Here is a 26406-nt window from a genome sequence, read left to right as displayed (position 1 = left end):
TGGGTCTCTGAATATTTTGGGAGTCCAGAATAAGCCTAGGTTAACCAACAGATCTTTTGGAAGGCAGCCTGTAACTTGGAGTGTTTCTCCAATACTGCTCTGGACTATAGTCTCCTGAGACCTGAAATAATCCTCCCCAAAGGAGCTCTGTTTCTGAGGTGTATGTTCAGCAGGGCTGTGATATCTTTTGCTGCCTCTTGAACTGGTGTGATGGTAATGCCTGGTAATTGTTTTCTTTCCCTGCTTTTCACTCTTGCAAAACTGACATGAATCAAGATCTCAAACATTTCTTAACTTGATGCTGTTTGAAGAGAAAATCAAAGTATTAGCGGAAGCAGAATTCACTTTTAAGTTTTGGTGGACATACAAGTAAAGATAACATACATATACTAACTGTATATATAATGTCCCCTTGTTTAAAAGCAAGAGGTACTTCAGATATTCATAGGTTTTATCTGATATTCTTCAATATCAGATATCTTCATATGGAATGCTTACAGGCAGTGGGCGCAGCTTGAGATTACTCAAACTTACCAACATACAACAAAAATAAGCTGATAAAATATAAATCTTAACACAGCAAAAAGCACTTAGGCACAGAAACAATTTTACTCAGAATATATTTTCATCTTCAAGCAAGCTATAATCATTTGAATGCACAGAACTGATATACAACATATAGGGTAATATCCAGTGTTAGAGTAGACCCAGTGAAATCAATGGACAAGTGACCGAGAATGACAGCTGGATATCACCCAAAATATATATAGAATTTTTAAAAGGAGTATATATTAAAAAGTCAACCCTGCTCATGGCTGGCATACTGTCCCTATTCCCCAAATGCTAGATACTAATTAGCACTAATTGACAACCAAGTTTGCTTTCTCAGGAAAGCCAGGTCAAAGATTAAATAGGCATGGAGAGGAACTATCATGTGAGCCCTAGTTTATAAATGTAACAAAGATAAATCCCTGAGACAACAATGTGAGCAGGTCAAAGCTGTAAGCCACTGTCTGGAATAACAGTTCATTAATGATGAAAAATATTTTGTTTTTCCATCTAAATTAAAAACAGAATTTAGAAGGGAACAATCTAGATCTCTGTCTAAATAATTTAGGGAAAGATACAAATTACAGTAAAAGTAGTTGAAGATGGAAGAAATCCTTCATTTTTAGCCTATTGAAGGACATCCCTTTAAATTTAGTAAGAAGGGGAACTTTACCTAGTGCTAAGTCTCTGTAACTTTATCAGAGAGACCACTTCTCCCTATATTTAGGCTTTGAATGATCCATCTCCTAAAAGAATCAAGGTCAGAATATTCAGTGTGTCTTGTGTTGGAACTGCTTTTAAAGATGTTTTTAAAGTTTTTTTAAAAAAGATGTTTTAATATATTTTAAAGTCTGTTTTTATGATGTTTTAGAGTTTTTTTAAGTGTTTGTTTGCTGCCCTGGGCTCCTTTTGAGAGGAAGGGTGGGATAAAAATTTAATAGATAATAATAACTAAGTGGTCCAACAAAGATAAATGTTCTCTATGTTACTGTGCTTCAGGGTCATCATGACTATACACTTTGTAATCCAGGCTCATTACCAGAGCATAATCTTATCTTTCTTCTTCTTTCTTAAGCATGTTCACCTGTTGAAATTTTGTTCTTTAACGGGAGACAGGAGAGATTAAAAAAAAAGTTTCATTTTTGGTGAATTCTCCTCTGTGTGGAATTCTTCACTCGAGTCCTCTCCAAATCAGGTTTTCATATATTTCTCTTTTATACCTCAGCAATTTTCTGTTTATCTTCTATCCATTAAATGCCTTATTAAATTGTTGTTTTTGCAAAGCTCCAATGCCTCCATATAGTTTGCCCAATAATTACTGCGTGGGTAATCACTTATTATTATAATAAGCCACAATGAATCAACAAGAGGTTCACATACTTTTAAAAAGTTACAAGAAATTTATTCCTTTTCTTTCGCTACTCTTCCATTTCCAACTGTGTGAACTCTGTAAACATTCCAGAGCCTTTGTCTCCCAACTGAAAATTGACTATATAATTTATGGAAGTCTGGAGCCTAAAATATACCAATGGGAAAAGCTTGAAAGAAGAAGCACCTTTTATTTGTAGTTCACAAACAATGTAACCTTAAAGTTGTATCCAGGTATGCTCCTTGGGCTGATGGAAATTCCTTAGGTCCAGAGTGGACTCTGTAGCCTAAAGAGGAAAATGAGATTTTGCTGATTCCCCTCCGCACTTGCAGTCCTCTGTGCCACCTCCCATGCTGTTTTGAAGAGTCAATGAACCCTTTAGAGCAGACTTTGGGGGCATGCAGGGGGGTGAATCCAGACAAGATTCAAGATAAAGGGTGAATCAGTTAAAATTACCTTCCTCACCATTCTGCTGATGGAAGTATAATCTTGATCAAAGGGGCTTTCCACCAGTGTGAGGGATATCACTGGATACAACTCTTAATTTTATTTTCCATTTTTGCACCACATTTTAGCCAAAGAACACTCTCCAGGGAACTTGAAATCATTAAGACATTAAAAAGGATTTAAAACACAATGAATACCACCACATTAATGCAGCAGCAACAATACAGTAACATAAATGAACAGCATAATAATGAATTCCCTCAGCAGCTTTTCCAACTTAACAACTAAGGGCTGAAAATGTGTGAGGTAGGTGATCCTAATTTTTGTTTTCTAAGCAGCTGTGGACTCCAATTTTAACTGGAGCAGTGGCACTAAAAGGATGTGTGAGAGACGTTCAGGTATCTTGGAATTACCACCTCCTGATTCCCAAACACCTGGATCAGGAAATCCCTAGGAAGTCTGCTTCTGCCTGGGTCAGATATACTCTCCGATCCACAAGGTTCAGCCCCACTACCTTTTCCCTCAAAAGGTGATCACTGATGTAATATGTCTGTAAGGTTGGTATAGGTAAAGGTATAGAATAGGACCTTAGTTTGGTAGCACCCTTGACCAGGCAGACAAATGGGATTTTGAAACAAACCAAATGAACTTTCTTGCATATGTTAAATGTTATAATATATTAATAAGATGTTATTGTCCCTACCCTAATCACCCCACTAATCCCCAAAACCTCCCCCAAAACCCAAGCCCCTCTAACTAGATGTTCTCTTCATGATCCTTTATCATAACCACCTCTGTCAAATCCCAGTGGTTTTTCTTTTTAAAAATCCACCTGAATTCTCACACACAACACCTCCTCCCACCTGTCCATTGTACATCATCTGCATCTATTAACATTCTATGACACTGGTATAGCACAGTGGGGAGAAGAGCCTGGTTGGGAGTCCAGAGTTTGTGAGTTCAAATCCCCGCTCGTGTCTCCTGGGCGTAAAGGGTCAGCTAAAGATCACCCACACAGTGAGTGGCTAAGCGGTTACGTGCCCTGCCACCTGTGCAGCCGTGGGCAAGCTGCATAGTCCCAAGGAGCCCAGTTGCCCCCCAGGTGACAGTTGCAGACAAAGAAGGGGCTGGCCTGTGCAGGCCCTAGCCAGCTGGGGAGGACTAGCCTCAGAGGGAGGCAATGGTAAACCCCCTCTGAATACCACTTACCATGAAAACCCTATTCATAGGGTAGCCATAAGTCGGGATCGACTTGAAGGCAGTCCATTTCCATTTCAACACTATCTTACCTGAACACAAATTCAAAACATTTTTAAAATATATACATAATTATGATTTTGTTACAGGGGGGTCTTAACCTTTCCATCTTGAATTTTTTTCTTCTAAAATGCTCCCCTGCCCAGCTGCTATTAAACCAGCAGTAGGAAAAAAGGTATCATGGCTATATTTCCCCCACTAGTGGGCTCAAAGCAATTTCAGGAAGAAAGGGATAGTTTCAATAAGGCAAATGGTGCAAGAATGGAGGGGTATTACTCCCTTCCTCTTCTGAACAAAATTGGAGCTCCCGTGATTGCTTTAAAAGTTGTTGTTTTTTGTGGGAGAGGGGGAAATAGAAGGAATCACAGGTTTTCTGTGTTACATCTGTTTCAACCCTAAGAAATAGTGGAGACATAACCCTGATCTCTTTGATATGATTAAAGATGGGAGGAACCTTGGCTTGTGTTCATTTTGGCTAAGCTCTGTTCTAATGTAACTCTCCGCCATGGTTTTGGCTAGTGGTAAGGATAAGAATTCATGTTATAGTGGGAACAGGCTCCTTCTGAGAGGAAGGGTAGGATATAAATTTAATAAATAAATAAATAAATATAAATAATAATAAATAAGAGCCAGACAAAAATGACATAAGCCCAACAGCCCCTTCACCTTCACTTGGCAGTGATTAAGATATCAGAAGCATTACATCTACATTGAAGGTTAAGAAAAGGATACATGAAAAAGGTGTCAAAGTTCTGTCCATAACCACTGACTGATCTCTTGCATAATCTCACTCTGTAGCCAATAAAAACTTCCAAATTATATGCTGATTTGGCATCGCTATATTTCTTTTTCTGAAGTAAAAATTCAGTGGTAGGCATCATTAAACAAGGCAGATTCCATGATGAACATAAAATTAGAAGAATCTCATACAGCCGATCAAGAAGGCGGCTGAGAAGCTATAGAGAGACAAGAATATAAGAGAATCAGAGGGCAGAGGGCCACAAGTACAGTGGCTAAAAGAAGGAAGGCAGGATATTGCCTATAGGTCTTGAAAGCATGAGCAAATAGGTGGATGCAGTAGACTGAAGCAAGGAAGGGTAAAGAGTTTGTTCATTTTATTACTTGAAATTGCTGTCCCAGAAGCCAAAAAAACGCACCCAGACCCAGTATAAAAACAATCAACAAGACATGAACAAAGGTGGCCAGTAACAAAACAAATTTATACAGAATTTACACATAACTTGTTGAAAGAGAACTTTTATTGCTCCTTCTAAATCATAAATTTAAATAGACTTAAATATTTATGCAGACATGAGGTTCTAATATTTCAGGCCCCTGCTTTGTTCCCAGCGAATGCTATCCTTACTTGATAAAAGGTTAAAGCAGTGACCAATGTCAACAGGCCAGATGTCAATTGAAGAGATGGTCCTTCCGGCATGTTAGTCCCAGGTCATGAAGGACTTTAAAGGCTGACACCAGTATCTTGAATTGAACCTGAAATAGTTAACTAGTGCAACTAGTATAGGTGCACAGCTGGGTTCTGCACCAGTTGAAGCTAAAAGATTCTTTTCAAGAGCATTCTCATGTGGAATTGATTTTAATAGTAAAGCCTCAGAGTTAAGCATGGATCACTGTAGTGAGAGGCAATTATCCAAAAGAGAAGGCAGTCTACAAACCAAGTGCATATGAAAAAAAGGGATTCCTAGCAACAGCACTAACTTCCTTCTGTAGAGTTCCTGCAGACTCCTTTCATGTTCAGTCAGGGATATCGTCCTGTCTATCGCAGGCAAATTAATACCCTTCAAGGTAGGAATTTCTCTAACATCACCTCCAGCTTGTCTGGATTCAATCAGTCAGTATCTGTATTGGATTCAAAAATGTTTTTATATATGTAATTATTTTATTGGTTTCATATATGCAATGTTTTTATGTAAGTTTTTACTGGGTTGTGAAATTGCTTTGAGATACTTTATAGGAAGCATTCTATAAATGAAATAAACAAAAATATCATCAATCTATTCACATTATTCATTTTACTGGGAATCTAATCCTGTTCCAGCTTAACACTTAGAGTTCTCAAAGTGCGAGGTGAGCTTCTGACTTGTTAGGGGAAGCACAAATCTTCAAATCCTTCTGACCATGAAAAATTATGCAAGAAAGGCTAGTAAGATATAAATTTCCATTTTTTAAAAAAGATCTAGATTTGTGGAGTTTTATACATGTCTGGTACTGTTCCTAAACCATCTGTTGTTGCACTGTTGCCGTAAACAGAATTTTTAATTGCAGTACAAACTTTTTAAAAATCTACAGTTTGATGCAACAAGTAAGGAGTATCATGTGCAAAAACAGTGGAATAGTAATAGCAAAATACTATTAATTATTTAATACACGTGAAAAAAAACGGTGAGGACAGAATCATATGGGGAAGAACCACACCAGTGCTTGTCCTCCTTCACTGTGACTTCCAATGTTATGCTGTCAAAATTCTTTCAACATGATCTTGCCCCTACCCAGAAAATGCATTTGTGCATTAAAACTTCCCCTGAACTCTCCTAGTTGCCTGCATGGTATCTGTGTGTGGCCACGTAATATTAAGGAGTGTTTTAATACAACACATAGAAATGGTTAGATACATACATCTATTTGCATAAAGGCTTGATAATCCTACTGTGCACTTACCAACAGCTTAACTTTATAGGTTCTATGAAGACAGAAAGATACAGACTGAGTCAGGGAAGTTAATATACTGTTTTTGTTTGATATGTCGCTTTGAGTGGACATATATGTGTGGAAAAGTGACTAACAAATTTAATAAATAAATAAATATAAGGAGAGGAGATGGTGCTAAGCATCTGGCAGATCTGCAACAGAAATCTAAGTGCAATGGGACAACATGAAATGATGTGGATTTGGGGCCTAGGTTCTTCTTTACTTTCCCAATTCAGTTGGAAAATTAAGTTGATCCGCTCCCGGAGCCGGATGGATCCTGTAGGTTTTCAGAGGGCTCTGGGAGATTTTCCGGCTGACAGGACTGGTGCTCCTGTCGAGGCCCTGGTCGCACTGTGGAATACAGAAATGACCCGGGCTATTGACACGATCGCTCCCGCGCGCCCCCTTCGCTGTAGAGCTCATACAGCTCCGTGGTATACCCCGGAGCTGAGAGCGATGAAACATGAGAGGAGGAGGCTGGAGTGCAGATGGAGGAAAACTCCCAGTGGATACAATCATGCCTTGGTAAGTGCCACCAATAAGTTGTATACAAAAGCGGTAAGGACAGCAAAGAAGCTCTATTTTGCTGCCTCTATTAGATCATCTTTAAGCCGCCCAGCGGAGCTTTTTAAAGTCGTGCGAGGGCTCTTACACTCTGGCCCCCACGATACTATGGAAACATCTGAGACCCGCTGTAATGAAATTGCTGGACACTTTCAAGATAAGACTGCATGCATCCGCAGGGACCTTGACTCTGATGTTGTGACAGATGAATCCATTGAAGTGTCCGGAGCACGGCCTTGTCTTTCTTTATTGGATGAGTTTCAGTTGGTGCAGCTCGAGGAAGTGGACAAGGTGCTTGGAATGGTTCGGGCGACCACGTCTGTTCTGGATCCTTGCCCATCTTGGCTAGTGAAAGCTGGCAGGGCTGGAACCACCGGTTGGGCCAAGGAGGTGGTTAATGCCTCCTTGAGGGAGGGAATGGTCCCTGGTAGCCTCAAGGAGGCAGTAGTGAGACCTCTTTTAAAGAAACCCTCCTTGGACCCAGATAATTTAAACAACTATAGACCGGTGGCGAATGTCCCTTTTCTGGGCAAGGTTTTGGAGCGGGTGGTTGCCAGCCAACTCCAGGCGCTCTTGGATGAAACCGATTATCTAGATCCATTTCAATCCGGTTTCAGGCCCGGTTTTGGCACCGAAACAGCCTTGGTCGCCCTGTATGATGACCTGTGTCGGGAGAGGGACAGGGGGAGTGTGACTCTGTTGATTCTCCTTGATCTCTCAGCGGCGTTTGATACCATCGACCATGGTATCCTTCTGAGGAGACTCGCGGAGTTGGGTGTAGGGGGCACTGCTTGGCAGTGGTTCCGCTCCTACTTCGCGGATCGTCACCAGAAGGTAGTGCTTGGGGAACATCACTCAACACCATGGACTCTCCATTGCGGAGTCCCTCAGGGGTCGGTTTTGTCCCCCATGCTTTTCAACATCTACATGCAGCTGCTGGGTGCAGTCATCAGGAGTTTTGGAGTGCGTTGCCATCAGTATGCTGATGACACGCAGCTCTATTTCTCCTTTTCATCTTCTTCAGGTGAGTCTGTTGATGTGCTGAACCGTTGCCTGACCGCAATAATGGAGTGGATGAGAGCTAATAAACTGAGACTCAATCCAGACAAGACCGAGACATTGTTGGTGAATGCCTTCCCTGCTCAGATGGTGGATGTTAACCCTGTTCTGGATGGGGTTACACTCCCCCTGAAGGAACAGGTACGTAGTTTGGGGGTTCTTCTCGACTCTTCCCTGTCTCTCGAGGCCCAAGTGGCCTCGGTGGCACGGAATGCGTTTTACCATCTTCGTCTGGTAGCCCAACTACGCCCCTATCTGGACAGGGACGACCTCGCCTCCGTTGTTCACGCTCTGGTAACTTCAAGATTGGATTACTGTAATGCGCTCTACGTAGGGCTGCCCCTGAAGACAATTCGGAAGCTTCAGCTGGTGCAGAACGCAGCTGCCAGACTACTGACGAGGACCAGTCGGTCTTCGCATATAACACCTGTCTTGGCGCGTCTGCACTGGCTTCCTATTTGCTTCCGGGCGAGATTCAAGGTGCTGGTTCTTACCTATAAAGCCTTACACGGCATGGAACCTCAATACCTTGTGGAACGCCTCTCTCGATACGAACCTACCCGTTCACTTCGTTCAGAATCTAAGGCCCTCCTCCGGGTACCAACCCATCGGGAAGCCCGGAGGGTGGTTACTAGATCTAGGGCCTTTTCTGTGGTGGCCCCTGAGCTGTGGAACAGCCTCCCCGAAGAGGTACGCCTGGCGCCTACACTTTTATCTTTTCGGTGCCAGGTAAAGACCTTTTATGCTCCCAGGCATTTTAATTTTCTTAACCATTTTAATCTTTTAATCCGTATTTTTAATTTTTGTCGTATTGTGTTTTTGTAGTGTTTTTTGTTGTTTGTTTGTGTATGTTTTTACGATTTTTATTATGATATATTGTATTTTATCTTGTTTGTTCACCGCCCTGAGAGCTATTCTGCTAAGGGCGGTATATAAATTGAAATAATAAATAATAAATAAATAAATAAAAAGAGAAATATTGCTTTCAGTGACAGACCAAGTCTTTATGCTTCCTTTAGTTTCCTAACTAAAACTGAAAATCAGGTACCTGATAAGAAAGGTTCTTGATCGAAGGAAGAATTCTAAGCATGTTCATCCAAATGTACTTATAATTCCCCTTCAGACCTTCCAACTCATGGAAAAGCCAGAAGTGATGCTGGCAGGGTCAGAATGTACATAATCCCAAATCCCCTATAAAAAGGAGATGTATATGTGTTAAAGAGAATTAGAGATGGGGAGCAATAAATCAAAACTGTCAATAAAAAATTGCAGATACTGTTGCAATCATCCTCATGTTCTAGGAGATTTCAAGGTTTATTGGAAGGTGGCTTTGATGGACAAAAAGGAAAATATGTGAAAGGAACTAGGAAGTAACAAGTCTTTTAAAGTAAAATAAAGAGGTGTACTTCACTGCTGCATTCTTAGATTGCATAAGATTGAGAACTACCCACCCACAAGAAAAAGACTCTTCTAAAACACCATATTGGACATGCCTCCTTGTAGGACATTAATGCCAACATTCTACTTTAAATGATGGCAACAAGAAATAAAGACATCAAAACATCTGACTGACAAAAGATTATCTCTAATCTTTTGTCAGTTATCTATAATCAAAATGTTCACTATTCCAAAATAATGTGATATTCCCAGGATTCCTACAGCCTGACAGAAATTAAAATATATTACACAAATATGCATGTGATTCTTTATAAAATATATCTTTTATTTATGGTCCTATAAGCAAATACTCCTAGGAAGAAGTTATCAACATTAGCAGCAGCAGCAGCAACAACAGCAACACACTGATAAAAGCTAGAGTAATGACTTGGCCAACATTCTTACAGATTTGAATTAAGTATAATGACTTTTTCTCCTTTTTTAAAGTTCTCCTTTATTTTTTCTAGCAGATTAAATTATATTTTAAAGAAAGATAATTTCAACCAAATACAACTATATTTGTATCTTTGTGCAGTAAATAAATCCCAAGAATCATAGACACCCAATTAATTGGTTCAAAATAATATTGCACTTATATCAGACAAAAAGTAATATATTTATTTATTATAGTTGTATGACTACTCAACAACATATGTTTTCTTAACATCTCACAAAAAATAGAATAAAATGAAATTTAAAAGTTCAATACAAAACAGTAAAAGCAGCATAAATGTCTGCACTTTCTGGCAAATAATCATGGCAAATCTCCCAACTTACAACTTTTGTTATATTTATCAGGGAGTCCTATGCACTCCCAGATAAGCAAATCCCATTACACTTAGCAAGGCTTTCTTCCAAGGAAACATGGATAGGATTGTGGTGTTGGTTTAATTTTCATTAGTCTGTCATTTTAAAAGAATTACTCATTTGTTTCTATCACTTGTACTACTTTTGACAATGTATACATCACAGAAACAGAAGAGATACAATTCTCAAATTGTAATATGACATTCCTTTGAAGTTTAAAGTAATTTATTTGTTATGTGTAAAAAACCCATTATAATGGCTCATCTACACTTCCTATTCCTATATTATTAATGGGTCTTTATGCTGAGGAACTTTCAGTTATTCACAGTTAATTACATATCAAATACTCCGAGTATAAACTGAAACATGCCCTTATTACAATAAGCTCTCTGTACATCTGCAAAACATCAACTCGATTGTACAAGGCCATATGGTGCATCATAATAGTTAAGTTCTTTGCCTATAGCTGTCAGTCATCAATACTACATTTTCCTAGATTTTGTTCAAGCTAAACTCCCTAATATGTTAGTTTTACCACACACTTCTGATAACTGAAATGTTTTAGCAGACCTTCAGAAATAGGATTTCATTTCTTTGTCAAGCTGTTGATTGGATTCCCTACAAGATTGAAATGCATTACATAAACTTGCCACCTGTCCCTCATCTTAATTGCCTGAGATTTACTGTATTATGAGGTCCAAAATAATTTAAATGTTTTAACGCAGCCAAAAGCAAAAATCCAAATAATTACAAACACAACTTCAGCAATGTCAAGAATGGAGTACTCTACACAGATCGTTATGAAACAATCTGAATCTTTATTAATAGAGTGCTGCACACTTCCTGTCACACAGATAACTGAGATCAGCACATGACTCAGAAAAAATGCAAATGTATCCTGCATGATTAACTGATGAGATTTGTAGCTGCATTTTTACATAGAATTACAGAAAACTGTTATGGAAACTGAAAGTTAAAACAAATTTAAATTTGACCATCTGCATTTTATATCTTATCTAGAGAGTGCTCTTTTTTAAAAAATGAAAAAACTACACTTTAGCATATTAAAGCATGCAGCATTTACCACTTATGAACATCTTCCTTTAATTTCATTCTTTGAGCAGTACAGTATACAGTATGCAGTAGCAGTGCGGTGAAGGGCAAAAAAAATGTTAAGTTGATCAACAAAACAATGTTCACATCCAAAGATTTCGCCTATTTCTCTGGTTGTTAAAAACTTATAACATTACTTGTAATTCCATCCATCTAGGCATACTACAAAACACTGACATACCTTTGTGTCACTGAACATATCATGCAGGTTTTTGTTAGCATTCCATTTATGTTACTGGTAGACTATACAGGAAAAAATGTGTCTCATTACAACTGGTTACATAGTTTACTGTACACACTCAATACTTTTATTCCTTTATTTCATTTCGTTTCAAAGATGTACAGCATGTGCCAAAGAAAGAGCTTAATGCAAAATATTCCTGGAGTGTGACAATAGGTAATACAATAAAACAGATTACAACCATACCTTTCTTTCATAGCAGTGGTGCCAAGCACAGGTACACTGAAGCAATCAATTTGTTCTGCAGACAGTAAGGCTTTCATAGAATACTAATGCAAAATCTCTTTTCTTCTCATTCGACTTTACTCCCCAATGCCTGGGTCCCAACCAATACCAGGAGGAAGGTGGAATGTCTTCTGCTGAGATAACCACAACTACTAATCAAGCATACGTGTACAAGGGCACAGGATTAAGCCTCCGCCAAGCTCGACTCAGCCACTGAGAGTAGCTAAACACATGCACAGCAAGGTCAGAAACACACACACACACACACACGTCTACTTGAGTGAACTAATTCATCATACTTTACTATTGATGGCTTTTTACCTCAGGGAATTAAAATTACTTCCTAGTGAGATGTGAGGATTTAGACACAAGATCTCTTTTCGCCAAAATGACAGACAGTGAAGTGTGCTTTCTGTAGTGAATGCTTGTTAGTTTAGAATTTGAAAACTGTCACTAATTCTACAGCAGCAAAAATTAAATGAAAGTATGCTCCTACCATTAGAACTGACTTAATCATTTCAGAGACTTTAAGTATTTTTGAAGGAAGCAAAACAAAAACAAAGAACACCCCAATTGTTAAATTATTTATAAAATATTCTGAACCTTTTAAATACTGTCTAAAATTGTAAATGTCAAACATGCTGTCACCTTGAAGTTTATCAGCACAGGACAGGAACGTTTACAACACTTGTAAAATTGACACCTTTACGCAAGCATATTTGCTATAAATATTTAGAAGCTGGGTTTTGCTTCTTTTTTTCTTTTGGCCTGCAAAGTTGGATAATGTGCTTTGATTCTTCAGAACAGTTATCACTTGAATATTTGCATATTATGTAGATTCACCAAATCATTTCTATGAAGTTTATTTTTCCTTATTCATAAAGTAATAATAAATAGTTATACACTAGATGGATAACTTTCACTATATATTTGTAACCTGGAATTTAACATGTTAAAAGATTCAACAGGAATTGGGTTTTTGGGATTTGTCAGAAGCTTTTAATTTATCAGAAGCTGTAATATTTCGTAAGTAATGAGATTGAGAATCTGAATCATTATCGACAGAACTTTATTACAAGTGTGACCTGCATGTGAAAAGAAACTATCACATGGCATTTCATCTCCTGAAAATTGGCAAAATACTTTTGAAGTATGAGTGCTTTCAGTGACAAACCATAAAGAACGAAGCATAATCAATGCTGATCGGTTTGTCCTTGACATACTGACCATGTCATCAGACTATTGTCATGTGATATCATGTCATTTCCCCCACCTGGCTCATGACCTTGTCCTTTAAATGACCCAAAGCTTCCCTGAAGTAGCAGGAGGCCCCTCCCCACTGTCTCTGCAAGGTCGGACGGGTCAGCATGTCCTCATCTATAATCCACCAACCATTTGTCAGCAGGGAGGCTGGAGGAGGCAGGCTTGCTACAAGGGGAGAATCCCCAATTAGGCAGCTGTCACACAAAGCATAGGCTGCAAAATTATCCCGTCAAGAGAAAGAGCAGCTGCGGGTGCCAATTACAGCAACCTTTCAACCCTTTAGGTACTGGAAACTACAGTGAAGTAAATGAAGTACAATTAGTGGTAACAAATCGATGAATTAGGGCAGTAAATTATAAATTATTAGCAGGTGAGCACCTAGGTCTCACATACTATTAAAGGTATACTACACGTCAGGCAAGGGCAAGAAGGTACCGATTTCACACTGTGTTATTATTTATACATTTTCTTGCTCTGGATCTCCATCATTTTCTTCATATGTGTCTGCTATTAGGAAGGAAGCAGAAAGTATGTTTGGGGGGGGGGACGGTAAGGAAGGCCTGGACTATCAAACACTTAGTTCCAACTCACACACGGAAGTCCGATTCTCTAGAGCAAAACTTTATAACTGCAGGGTACCAAAATACTGAAGGGGTTTGTGACAAAACCAAATCATAACGAAGTACAATACAGGTTAAAAATGTTCAGTATATTGCGCTGGAATCCAAAGAACTTTGGGCTTGTGCTTCTTGAACAGCAGCAATGTCACTTGGCAAATTGACAACTGAACTATCACTGACATCAGAGAGGAAGGAGTTTCCTCCTGTGAGGATACTAACTGCCATCAAGTGCAGAGTTGTCTGAGGGAAGAACTGTGTGGCAGGGGTTGCCCTGGCCTCCTGGCCTAGACATCATCACCTGCTCTGCTCCTGGATCTGTTCTGTGAGAGGGCAGGAAGACTGCTTCCAGGGAGGAACTGGTCTTCATCAAGGGCAAGACATCCAGAACCTATATAGCTGTGTTATAAGCTGTTTTCTTCTGCCTCTCACATCTTTTCCCTCATGTCATGTATGCTTAGATTGTGAAGCTGAGGGCAGGGACCATCTTAGTACTGATTTTTATAAGCCATTCTGAGAATCTTTTTAGCTAAAGGGCAGGATGTAAATGCCTTAAATAAATAATAAATACATTGCTTTCAAAATTAAAGGGTCTTTGAAAAGCAGTTTGCAATAAGGCATGGGGTCCACTATTCAAATTTAAAAGTCAATCATTTAGTTTACCCAAATCTTTTGGGTGCACCAGACCCTTTGAAATATAGTCCTTTCCACCTGCCTATAAAATCTGTTTTAAATTGGAGAGGGAATGTTAAGTGAGTTGTTTGATTTTTCATATATAGGAAAGCTTTCAGACCCACAGTCACAACCAGAAAAATACTGTAAAGCCTAGAAACACCTTTAAGCTTACAGTTCAACAATTATACAGATACATAAAAGTAGGTACCCAATCACCTTGGGTACTAATGAAGTAGTTTGCTAAACAAAAGCACTACTGGGAGTTGCATGGCAATACAGATGGGAAAGGAATTCCCACTCTTACCTTTAGGTACCAAGAGGAGGTAGGGTGGTGTTGCAGCCATGCAAATGCCTGGTTGTCCAGCATTCACACTGGAGAAACTAATCACTCTGCAATTGTGTACTTACAGTGCTGGGTGTGGCATTGCCCACTGTCTCTTGGCACTGAAAGGCAAGGCCCAAGAATCCCCCTCCCCTTCTATTGCCATGCAGTGATTTCAACTAGAAAACCTTATCAACAGCTACCGCTATCTTCTGCAGACATTAGTACACAACTTTATTTAACAAGCTGCTATCATATTCTTCCTTACAACTCCTTTCTCTTCTGGTATTCACTTCTGTGAGACTCTGCCTTAAAGAGACAGTTTCTAGGATATCACTAGGACAGCACTATAACAATTACAGTAAGAACATAAGAACATAAGAAGAGCCTGCTGGATCAGGCCAGTGGCCCATCTAGTCCAGCATCCTGTTCTCACAGTGGCCAACCAGGTGCCTGGGGGAAGCCCGCAAGCAGGACCCGAGTGCAAGAACACTCTCCCCTCCTGAGGCTTCCGGCAACTGGTTTTCAGAAGCATGCTGCCTCTGACTAGGGTGGCAGAGTACAGCCATCATGGCTAGTAGCCACTGATAGCCCTGTCCTCCATGAATTTGTCTAATCTTCTTTTAAAGCCATCCAAGCTGGTGGCCATTACTGCATCTTGTGGGAGCAAATTCCATAGTTTAACTATGCGCTGAGTAAAGAAGTACTTCCTTTTGTCTGCCCTGAATCTTCCAACATTCAGCTTCTTTGAATGTCCACGAGTTCTAGTATTATGAGAGAGGGAGAAGAACTTTTCTCTATCCACTTTCTCAATGCCATGCATAATTTTATACACTTCTATCATGTCTCCTCTGACCCGCCTTTTCTCTAAACTAAAAAGCCCCAAATGCTGCAACCTTTCCTCGTAAGGGAGTCACTCCATTCCCTTGATCATTCTGGTTGCTCTCTTCTGAACCTTTTCCAACTCTATAATATCCTTTTTGAGATGAGGCGACCAGAACTGTACACAGTATTCCAAATGCGGCTGCACCACAGATTTATACAACAGCATTATGATATCGGCTGTTTTATTTGCAATACCTTTCCTAATTATCGCTAGCATGGAATTTGCCTTTTTCACAGCTGCCGCACACTGGGTCGACATTTTCATCATGCTGTCCACTACAACCCCGAGGTCTCCCTCCTGGTCGGTCACCGCCAGTTCAGACCCCATGAGCGTATATGTGAAATTAAGATTTTTTGCTCCAATATGCATAATTTTACACTTGTTTATATTGAATTGCATTTGCCATTTTTCCACCCATTCACTCAGTTTGGAGAGGTCTTTTTGGAGCTCTTCACAATCCCTTTTAAAGAAAATATATATAGTTGCCTAGCCAAATGTATTTTAAAAGGGAGGTGGATGTGGTTGTAAGAGAGAAATAAAAAAAAAAAAACCTGAAATAGAGTATAAAAATATGTTTGTCATTTGCATAGCCCTTTTATAGACCATCATACTAACTCAGCTGTTTTAAACTTTCTGTTAAGATTTCATTCTTCTTACCTATTGTCGTGGATGTAAAGCGTACTTAGAATAAACAGGACCCAAGTTAGAGAAGCCCACATCGTTCTCTTCCTCTTAAACCTCTCTCTGTCATTCTCTCTCCGCCCCATTATGTATGATTCTTCCATTGTTATTTTCTCAGTACACAAAATATTGATGGAGAATTCTTAAAATAACAATCTAATACAGTGCCTTGCAAAAGTAGTCAGACCCCTGACCAATACTCTCATATTACTGAATTACAAATGGTGCATTGTAATTCATTCTGTATGATATTTTATTTTGAAACACTGAAACTCAAAATCAATTATTGTAAGGTGACATTGGTTTTATGTTGGGAAATGTTTGTAAAAAACATAAAAAACTGAAACATGTTGCTTGCGTAAGTATTAAACTCCTGTGCTGTGGAAGCTCCCAGTTCACACAGATGAAATTGCCCTATCAAGGACAAAATTACCTTGCCAGTGGCCTCTGCCTGTGAACCATTAAAGTTTCTGTCACATTCTAAGGATAAAAACCCCACTGTTGAAGGATCATTGGTCAGGCTGTGGATCTGAAGGAAAATGAAGACCAAAGAGCATTCTGCAGAAGTGAGAGATAATGTAAGACAAATGCATAGATTAGGAAAAGGGTACAAAATAATATCCAAGAGTTTGGATATCCCAGTGAGCACAGCTGGATCAATAATCAGGAAGTGGAAGCTGCATCACAACACCCAGGCACTGCCAAGAAAAGACCATCCCTCAAAACTCAGCACTCAAACAAGGAGACTTGTGAGAGAAGCCACAGACAGGCCAACAATCACTTCGAAGGAGCTACAGAGTTCAGTGGGAGTGGAATAATGGTACACCAGTCAACCATATCAGTAGCTCAGCATAACACTGACGTGTAAGGGAAGGTGGCAAGAAAGCCGTTACTCAAAAAGTGCCATCTGAAAGCACACCTGGAATTTTGCCAGAAAGCATGAGAATGCCCCAGCTGCAATGTGGGAAAAGGTTTTGTGGTCAGATGAGACCAAGATAGAGCTTTTTGGCTAAAACTCAAAGCACTAGGTGTGGCACAAACCTAACACTGCCCATGCCTTAAGACACACCATCCCTACAGTGAAGTATAGTGGTGGCAGCAGCATGCTGTGGGGATGCTTCTCATCAGCAGGGACTAGGGCATCTTGTTAAAATTGAAGAAGGAATGGATGGAGCAAAATACAGGGAAATACTGCAAGAGAACCTACTTCAGTCCATTAAAAAACTGAAGCTTGGGAGGAAATTCACTTTTCAACAGGACAATGATCCTAAGCACAAGGCCAAAGCAACATTGGAGTGGCTCAAGAACAAAAAGGTGAATATCCTGCAGTGGCCCAGTCAAAGTCCTGATCTCAATCCCATTGAGAATCTGTGGTGCTCTTTGAAAATTGCGGTCCACAAGTGATGCCCAACCAACCTGAACAACCTGGAGCAAATCTGCCAAGAAAAATGGCCCAAAATCCCTCTGACGCTGCGTGCAAAGCTGGTACATACCTACCCCAAAAGATGTAAAGCTGTTATTGCAGTACAAGGTAGCTCTACCAAATATCAAATATGAATACTTATGCAAGCAACATGTTTCAGTTGTTTGTTTCTTACAAACATTTCCCAACATAAAACCAATGTCACTATACAATAACTGATTTTGAGTTTCAGTGTTTCAAAATAAAGTGTCATACAGAACGAAATTACAATGTACCATTTGTAATTCAGTAATATGAAACCATTGGTCAGGGGTCTGATTACTTTTGCAACACACTGTATGTCAAGTGGCTGAACTCTGTATGGCAATAAAATAAATAAATCCACAATTATCTCATAAGCATAGTTGTGTACAGGGCTGTGGAGTCAGTATGCCAAACCTTCGACTCCGACTCTGACTCCTCTATTTTTCTACTGTCCGACTCTGACTCCGACTCCACGACTCTGACTCCACAGCCTGGTTGTGTAGTATTTTCCTTCATTCAATACTAATCTAATAACAGTCTCTTGGAAAAAGAAAATGAAGTTTGATTTGGATTTTCACAGTTCAGATGTAACAGGCCAAAACAATTAGAGACTTTGCTGTAAATATGAGTAACATATCCATATGGTTCCAAACACTGCTAATCAAGGTTTGACATTTATTTGGGGGGAAGTGTATGTAAACTACAATGAAGGAGTTAACGTCTTCAGAATTCTTTCCCCATCATACTTGGGTAACTATCTCTTTAAATAATTTAAATATCTCCATCAACTACCAAGCTGTTTTGAAGCCATTTAGCTTTGTTCTTTACACGTGTTCTAATTAAGAAATGACCTTGACATCACACACACCAGAAATCCTGGATTATTTCCTACAGCAAAATCTAGGAACGGAAAAAAGGAAAGGAATAGAAAGGAGGGAGGGAGCACACACTGTATTTCTTTTAGTGAGGAACCGAGGAAGTTGTTGGTTGGCTGAATGCTGAAGCAGTTTCACTGCATCATTTTTTTCCCTGTTGTTGTTGTAGAATGTCACAGGGCGGGTTTGTGTGACCTTGAGCTGCATCAGCAGCACAGCAAGGGTCGAGATGCCTGCAGGCGCCCTTGCACTGGATTTGCAAGACAAAAACCTTCAAACTGTCTGAAGGACATCTTAAATCTCTTCAAAGGTTTTCTGAACTAATCTAGGCTGCTCTTAGCCAGATCTGTGCCAGTGTGAGTGGCAAAATTAAAAACAAGGTCTTTGACAGGATGTTATCTCCTTTTAACCCTTCTCATGCAGAAGACAGCATGTCTTGGGGATTCCAAAAAGGCAGTTTAATAGCACACATTTGACATACAAAAGTAGTATTCTTGTAGCAGAAAAGCACACATTTGACATACAAAAGTAGTATTCTTTCATAACAGATTATATAAGCAAACTTTTATAAAAAGGATGGCACTTCTTTTAATACTGAATATGCAGTAGCTTCATTGTGCAACATTTACTTTCCCTTTTCTTAAACACAAAATGTGTCATTCCACTGGGCGTCTTTCTATACAGTGCTACAATGGAACACTTAAGTTATTTGCCAGATGAATGGAGGGTTCAGCATATTCTTTGTAAATTTGTTAGTTTGTCTGAAATGCCATGACAGTGTGATATCAGAATGAAACTTGCAATACAAGTCCAGGTCATGAAATCTGAACACCAGCTCCCTCACTGCATCCATTTTCAAGGAGGACACAGAAGATGGGAAAAAGCAATTCACAAGTTAACAAAGTTTGGCACCTGTGTGTGTGTGTTTGAAATCTTTACAAAGAAGTAATTAGTGCTACTAATGCCTTTTCAAATACATTATTCCTATGGCAGTATATACTAGACTAGAAGCTTTCCCTACTATTTGCCAGAATAAAAATTTACAGTTGTCACTGGTGCAAAGTAACCAAATGTATGGATCCCTGATGACCTCTCTCTTGAAGACTGCAACAACACAATGAAAGTTGATATGAATATTCAGAACAATATTCTGTATCACAGAGGAACACAGCACCCATTTTCAAGGGGTGCTTGTATGATAGATCAATTTTCCAAGGCAGCTATTAGAATGAAAGTTGATGTACATATTCAGGACAAAATTATATATTTAATGTACACCCATTTCCATTTTCAGGAGTGCTAGGAGTGACTGAGGCATTTACAATACCATGCTTTATTAGAATAGGCCTGATCCTGCATATTAGAGAAGTACAAAGTACTCCTTGTCTAATGGGATTAGGTTTTATGTGAGCAATCAGAATTTCAACATGAAAAAATGTAACATCTATCAAAGGAAATGGGAAAGGGTATGGAACAAAAATGCATATAATATGGTTTACTTAATACATTTGGTGAGCAAAAGACAAAGTGAGCCCACTGTAAAGTACAGGTTATCTCATCCTTTCTCATCAGAAACCCACAGATCTAGCTGTGTTAAGAACAAAGTCTCATTCAAGGAGTCACATGAAAATCAGGAATGACTATGGGGAGACTGGCCATAGCCTCATTATTTTGATGCCTAGAGAACAGTAATGAACTGATTTCCTGATCTAAGGTGACAAAGTAAACAGTATTTCTAGGGGAAGCACCACACAGGTCCTTAAGATTATTTTTCAGTGGTGTTGTGCTGACTCATATTAAGCCAGACAGCTAAGACAAATCTTATTACAACTAATTGTGTTACATCCACTCCACAAAACATAAGCAGAACTTGCTAGCAAAACTGCACAGAGCCACTACAGCCACAATGGGCAGAAAACAGCATTACAGAACTTTCACATTACACTGGCCAATGAAATCATAGTAAGATCGTCTATGGCTCCAAACTACACTTTACACAGTCAAATTCAAAACATCTTAGTACTCAGGAGCAGCAAGGTGCTTTTTACCTCTCCTCATAAACGAGGTGTGGTTTTATGGCACAGGTACCTGAATTTCCCCATGTTTGTTTAGTGTTATCCATTAAAAAAACTCTTGAGGAAGAGTGGTATTTTGGCTTTAGGTCTTGCTGCTCCTCTCTTGCCTCATCATAAGGCTGAAGGCAGGACAAAAACAAGATTAACCATATTAGAGAAATCAGTACAATGCTTTTTCACGCAGGCACCCTATATACAGGCAAATCTTTCTACCTTTATGCTACAGTGTCCCTGTATTTCTTTGCAACAATTTAAAATTAGGCTACAATCCTACACCTACTTACATGGGAGTAAGCTCCATTGGACTTCCTCCTGAATAAACATTTATATATGATTGCATTGCTAGGAATTGTACATGAAATGCTAAGGTACTCATTTATGGGGTACAAATAAAAAGATATTTTGGTTTACTGCTTTTGGTTTACGCTGGTATATAATAATTATATAACAGCTACTTCCGTTCTAACATACATTTACTATTGAAATGAAATAAATTTGTTATGCTTGTAAATATCTTCTATTAAACACTTACTGATATAAGGAATCATTACAAAATTCCTTGGCACCTCTCTTAGGAGAGGGATATAAATAACATTTTAAAATATTTTATATTTATTAGGGACCCCACCTTGTCATTTTTTCTAAAATTAAAAGGGCATAAAACCCCCCAATAACATGTAAATAAGAAAGGAATACAGATAAACTAGACACATTACCTGTTGTCCTGTCAGTATTTGAAACTGATGTACTAATAAAAATAATCTATGATTCATTGATTATGTTCTGTTTAATATACTTTCAAGTTTAATGTTTAAAACATTAAAAGATGTTTTAGAGTGTTAGTGTTTTGTTTGTCACCCTGGGCTCCTACTGGGAGGAAGGGCAGGATATAAATTTAATACAAAAATAAAATTTACTACCTTTGTTGCCATTAATTTCCTGTACACCCATAGCAGCACAAAGCTTCTACCTAACCAGCAAACACAAAACAGTGGCTTGCTGGGATAGACAGAATAGCCTGGCAAGCTACCATACCACATGTATATTGGGATACTGCTAGCAAAAGAGGTCACAGCTGAAATGCCACTGCACTGCAGCAATCCCCGGTTGTCAACTCAACCCTATGAGTATACTTACAAGACTGCTTGAACCAAATGAAGCCATAGTCAGGTCTACAAGTAATGCAGGGATCAGAAATAGCAATTAACCTTCCTTTTACATTCCTGACTTCAGGCTTTGTAATAACATTAGCCTGATTATACTCAGATATTTGATCCATGGATATTTTTCCTTTTAAAAGAAGTAAGCCACATGGGAACAAGAAGTTAGAACTAGAGCAGGTTGTCTATACTATACAATCTATCAAGGAGTGGGGTGAAAGCTAACTAATATAATATATTATTATCATCATCATCATCAACAACAACAAGAACTATAGACCACAGCATAAGAAAACTGAAGTGGTTTACAAGATAAAAACACACAAACACAAGCTCTAAAACACTACAATCAATTCAACAAATTCTAAAAATAATGAAGCCATCCATATAAACTTCAAAAACAACAAAATAATTTGATCAGATATAAATGGCTGAGTTACACCTCAGGGAAAGCCTTCCTAAACAATAATGTCTTCAGTAGGCACCTAAACATAATCATGCTACACATCTGTCTGATTTTAGCTGGTAAGAACATAAGAAGTGCCAATGGCCCATCAAATCCAGCATTTTGTTCTCACAGTGGCCAACCAGATGTTTATGGGAAGTCCCCAAGCAGGATCCTGAGCACAAAAGCACTCTCGACTCCTGCGGTTTCCATAAACAGGTATTCAGAAGCATACTGCCTCCAACCTTGGGATCAGAGCATAACCATGATGACTAATATCCATTTATAGACTTATCCTCTGTGAATTTGTCTAATCCTCTTTTAAAGCCATCCAGTTGGTGGCCTTCACTGCCTCCCGAGGAATGAATTCCATAGTTTAACTTCATGAAGAACTACTTTCTTTTGTCTGTCCTGAATTTCCAACATTTAGCTTCATTGGATGTTCACAAGTTCTAGAGTTAGACAAGGACAAAAACATTTCTCTATCCACAATATCCTTGCTACGCTTAATTATATACTTTTCTATCATGTCAGCAGGGAAAGGGCTGTAGCTCAGTGGTACAGCATCTGCCTTGCATGCAGAAAGTCCCAAGTTCAATCTCCAGTATCTCCAGGTAGGGCTGGGAAACATTCCCTGCCTTGAAACCCTGGAGAGCCGCTGCCAGTATCATTTCACTTCTTAATCGACTTAATCGACTGTGTTAAACACAGAGACTCTACAATACAAGAAGTCTTATAAAGCTTCCTAAAGAAAAGAACTTTGCCACCAGTTCCATCATGACTTGTGCTGTTGTTCCTTTTTACAATAAGAGGTAAATGTATTCCATTTATCTCCACTGTTGCTACTAAGAATTCAGTTGTCATGGTGTGGTAATTGGCAGCCACTTCTCTGTGTTCCGGTCTACCTTAACTATTTCCATTGTCAAAATTTATCCTCTCTCAACTTTAAGGACACAGAACACTTAGAACATCATATCTGAGGAATCAGTCACCCTGAACCAGATGCTCCACAGTTTCAGTCAGCTTTACCCTGGAAGTATATTCAAAAGACCTCTACAACCTTTTTGATTTCATGTGCCAGTAGTCTAGTTTAAAGCTGGACTGTCAGTTTTGGGTTGCGGGACAAAAATGGCACAAGACAATTATTACGATCTTCAGGAGTTGTCTGACGTCCATTAATTTTCATCAGAAGGGTTTCCATATTTCTCCTGTCCCTCCTTTCTTAAAAAAAGTGAAAAAAATGCTGTCTTCTCAAAGGCCATTCTGCAGGAAACAACAACACTGTTAGACTGCTTTGACTGCAACTCCACCACTAAAAATTATAACAACAACAATTTTGATTTATATTCCGCCCTTCCTCCCAATCCAACTTATACAGACTATCCACATCTGTGTAATCAGGTAGATGTTCCTAACCACCAACATGTTTCATGATCCAGGCAGAACAGGTTGAACTAAAGAAAATATAGGGCAGATTTAGCCAGACATGATGAGCTGCCAGATTTCATGGTGCCAAAGGCAGACGCCAGAAAACAGGAAAGCAAACAATCAGTTTAGTTGGGAAGTCACAGTAGTTTCAGGGAGACTTAAAAAAAAAAAAAAGCTTGCTTAAAGCCAGGCTTTTGCATAGTGAGATGTCTGACACCCTGGGAATCACAGAAAATTTAACACTAGGAGAACTGCAGATAGCCATATGGATAGTACACTGTAAAGGACTCAAGCCAATATTAGGTGAGGTGGGCATGCAAATTCAAAGTAGGATAATGGGTTTAGCTTTGAAATGTGTGGCCTTCAGGGAGAAGCAAGTTAGCCAGAAAGCAAATTTAATTTTTTTAAAAAAATTAAAGGTCTAGAAATCCCTCTTGAAAAGTAATGTGCAAGAAATAAAATACACCATCCTTTAAAAATAATTGCTTATGTGGAAACCAACTTATTCAGCACAAATATTGACAGTTTTTATTTGCCAAAATTGCCAAAGTATAGCTTTAAGTTGCAAATAATAAATGAATATATATACATTGTATTAACTAAGCACCAATCAATGTATACTCATGGGATTTAGTATTTATGCCTTGACTAAGCCACCTATAATAGTTTTTAAACATTTTCTTTGAAGCTTCAGTCCACTATCTCCTTTAACTCTTAAGTTAACGCTTAAGAAAACTTGCACCAGAATTTTCTGTTAATTATTATTTTTAACAGAAAGTCTTGTATGTGCAATTATTTTGGCAAGACTAATAAAAAGAGTGAAATCATAATTGCATTAGCCTGCTCAATCCTCTATCAACCACAATAATAATAAAAATCTGGACTCTAAATTTTAAAATTTTTGTATGTGGTGTATAAAAGAACAAACTGTCACAAAAAAGTCAATCTAAGTTGGACACCAGAAGGTACAAGAAAAATACATTCAGTAAGCAATCCTAACCATCCATCAATATTCCTAAAGGCATTTGTATTGGGCTGAGATGTTCCTCTACCCAATTCCACTGTTGAGGGTGGATCTGCCACTGTGCCTGTAAAAAGCCCTGAAGGTAAGCATTATTCCCCAAAATGGGGCATTATGGAGACAGGGTAGGAGCAGTGCAGGACTAGCAAAGGATCCACTGGATCCTAAGTCAGCTCACTGCCATATGAGAGAACTGAAACTGATGGACCCAAAATTCCAAAGCCCCATCCCACCACTTTCTGAAATGACTGGCATCTGAAACATGAGATGACTCAGGAAACTCTTTGCAGACCAAATACGTTGGTCTGTGATCAGTGCAAAAGATCACAATTTGCACCAAAGAATAATGGGACAAATAAACAATGTCCAACCTCCTTGGAAATATAAAAGCCAGCAGTTATTTTAATGTAGCACTAACTGGAAATGGAATTTAGTAGTTTTAAAGATAAAGCCATAATAGTCCTTTTATTATCAAAAACTGGACATTAAATTTGATGATGTACTAGGTATATAATCAAATTAGATAGTATTATCTAATGGGTCGCATGCATATTTTTCCCTTTCACGAGGAGGGGCTAACATAGACTCCAATTCTCATCAGCCCCAGCTAGCAAGGCCATGGCTAGGAATGATGGAAGTTGTTGTCCAAAGGTTTCCTACTTCTGCCTTAGACCATGTCTCATCAATAGGTAACTTTCTTCCTTTTTCTGTGGATTGTTAATACGTATTAGAGAAGCCACTTACTAGAGCTTTTGTAATTAATTTTAAAATCAAATAATCAATAAAATAAATAAAATACAGTAGGGCCCTGCTTCTTGGCACCCTGCTTTTCGGCCTTCCGTTAATACGGCACCAGTGAGGCGATCAGCTGGAGAGGTGGCTGGTGTTCCTCACGCTCCAGCTGATCTCGCTAGAGGGAAAGATCAGCTGTAGAGCGCTACAGTTGATCTCCTCCTCTTCTGGCACGATCAGACTCCCACGCTGGAGCTGATCGCACCCAAGGAGGGCAAGATCAGCTATAGCACGCTACAGCTGATCAGCGGGTTAGGTTCCAGACCCCCGCGCTACAGCTGATCCGCTTTTCGGCAGTTTTCACTTTTCAGCAGGGGTCTGGAACCTAACCTGCCATATGAGAGGGACCCTACTGTAAGGTACTTTTATTTGGGCTAGCTAAGATTCATCCAGGATACACTTGTGCCTAAGCAGATCCAAGCTGCTATATGCAAGAAGCCACCAAGGTGACTTTGAATACATTTCTCAAAATTATACAAAGGGATTATCTGAAATCACAAGTAAATAGTTAAATCAAGCAGAACTGTGGCATGGAATGGTAATAAACACCACAAATAAAGTACCAGAGAAAGTGAATCAAGAAGAGGGTTTAAATGAGATCCAGACAGGCACTCAGATTAGTTTCTAAGTTAACAGTAGATTCATAAGCTCTAAACAGGCTTTCTTTCTTCAGAGTCATATCTTCACTAACCATTAAACAGGAAGGAGAGCAATTAAACTGAAATGTAGCCAATAAGATTATAAAAAGCATATGGCAACAGATATTAATACCCAAGTTTTAAAACCCAAATCTAAAAGTGATCCCCCCATATTTATTTCTTAACTTCATATCCTGTCCTTCCTCCCAAAGACACCCAGGACAACATAATACTAACAATTCACCACCATACTGTTTTTTAAAAGTTTAGGTCAAATCTACAATCTGCAGTTCCAATATACTTA

The 26406-nt window shown here is 39.0% G+C and overlaps 1 protein-coding gene across 8 annotated transcripts in view; it reads right to left on the bottom strand.

Annotated features, from left to right (window-relative positions):
- Positions 1-26406, bottom strand: part of NRIP1 (nuclear receptor interacting protein 1) — a 103388-nt gene that overhangs the window by 23424 nt on the left and 53558 nt on the right. For 2 of the 8 annotated variants that reach the window (XM_061627917.1, XM_061627919.1), the window contains exon 2: positions 9003-9145. The exons of 4 other annotated variants lie outside the window; for them this stretch is intronic. The gene's annotated coding sequence lies outside the window, so the exon portion shown is untranslated. Of the gene's footprint in view, positions 1-2104; positions 2186-5341; positions 5483-9002; positions 9146-26406 lie in introns of those variants that run through there. 2 more of the 8 variants (XM_061627918.1, XM_061627920.1) reach the window with 2 other exon arrangements.

This window comes from Rhineura floridana, chromosome 5 (genome assembly GCF_030035675.1).
Source record: "Rhineura floridana isolate rRhiFlo1 chromosome 5, rRhiFlo1.hap2, whole genome shotgun sequence".
In the NCBI taxonomy this organism is placed as follows: Eukaryota; Metazoa; Chordata; class Lepidosauria; order Squamata; family Rhineuridae; genus Rhineura; species Rhineura floridana.
Note: the sequence above shows the minus strand (reverse complement) of the source record. Positions and strands in the feature narration are given on the sequence as shown.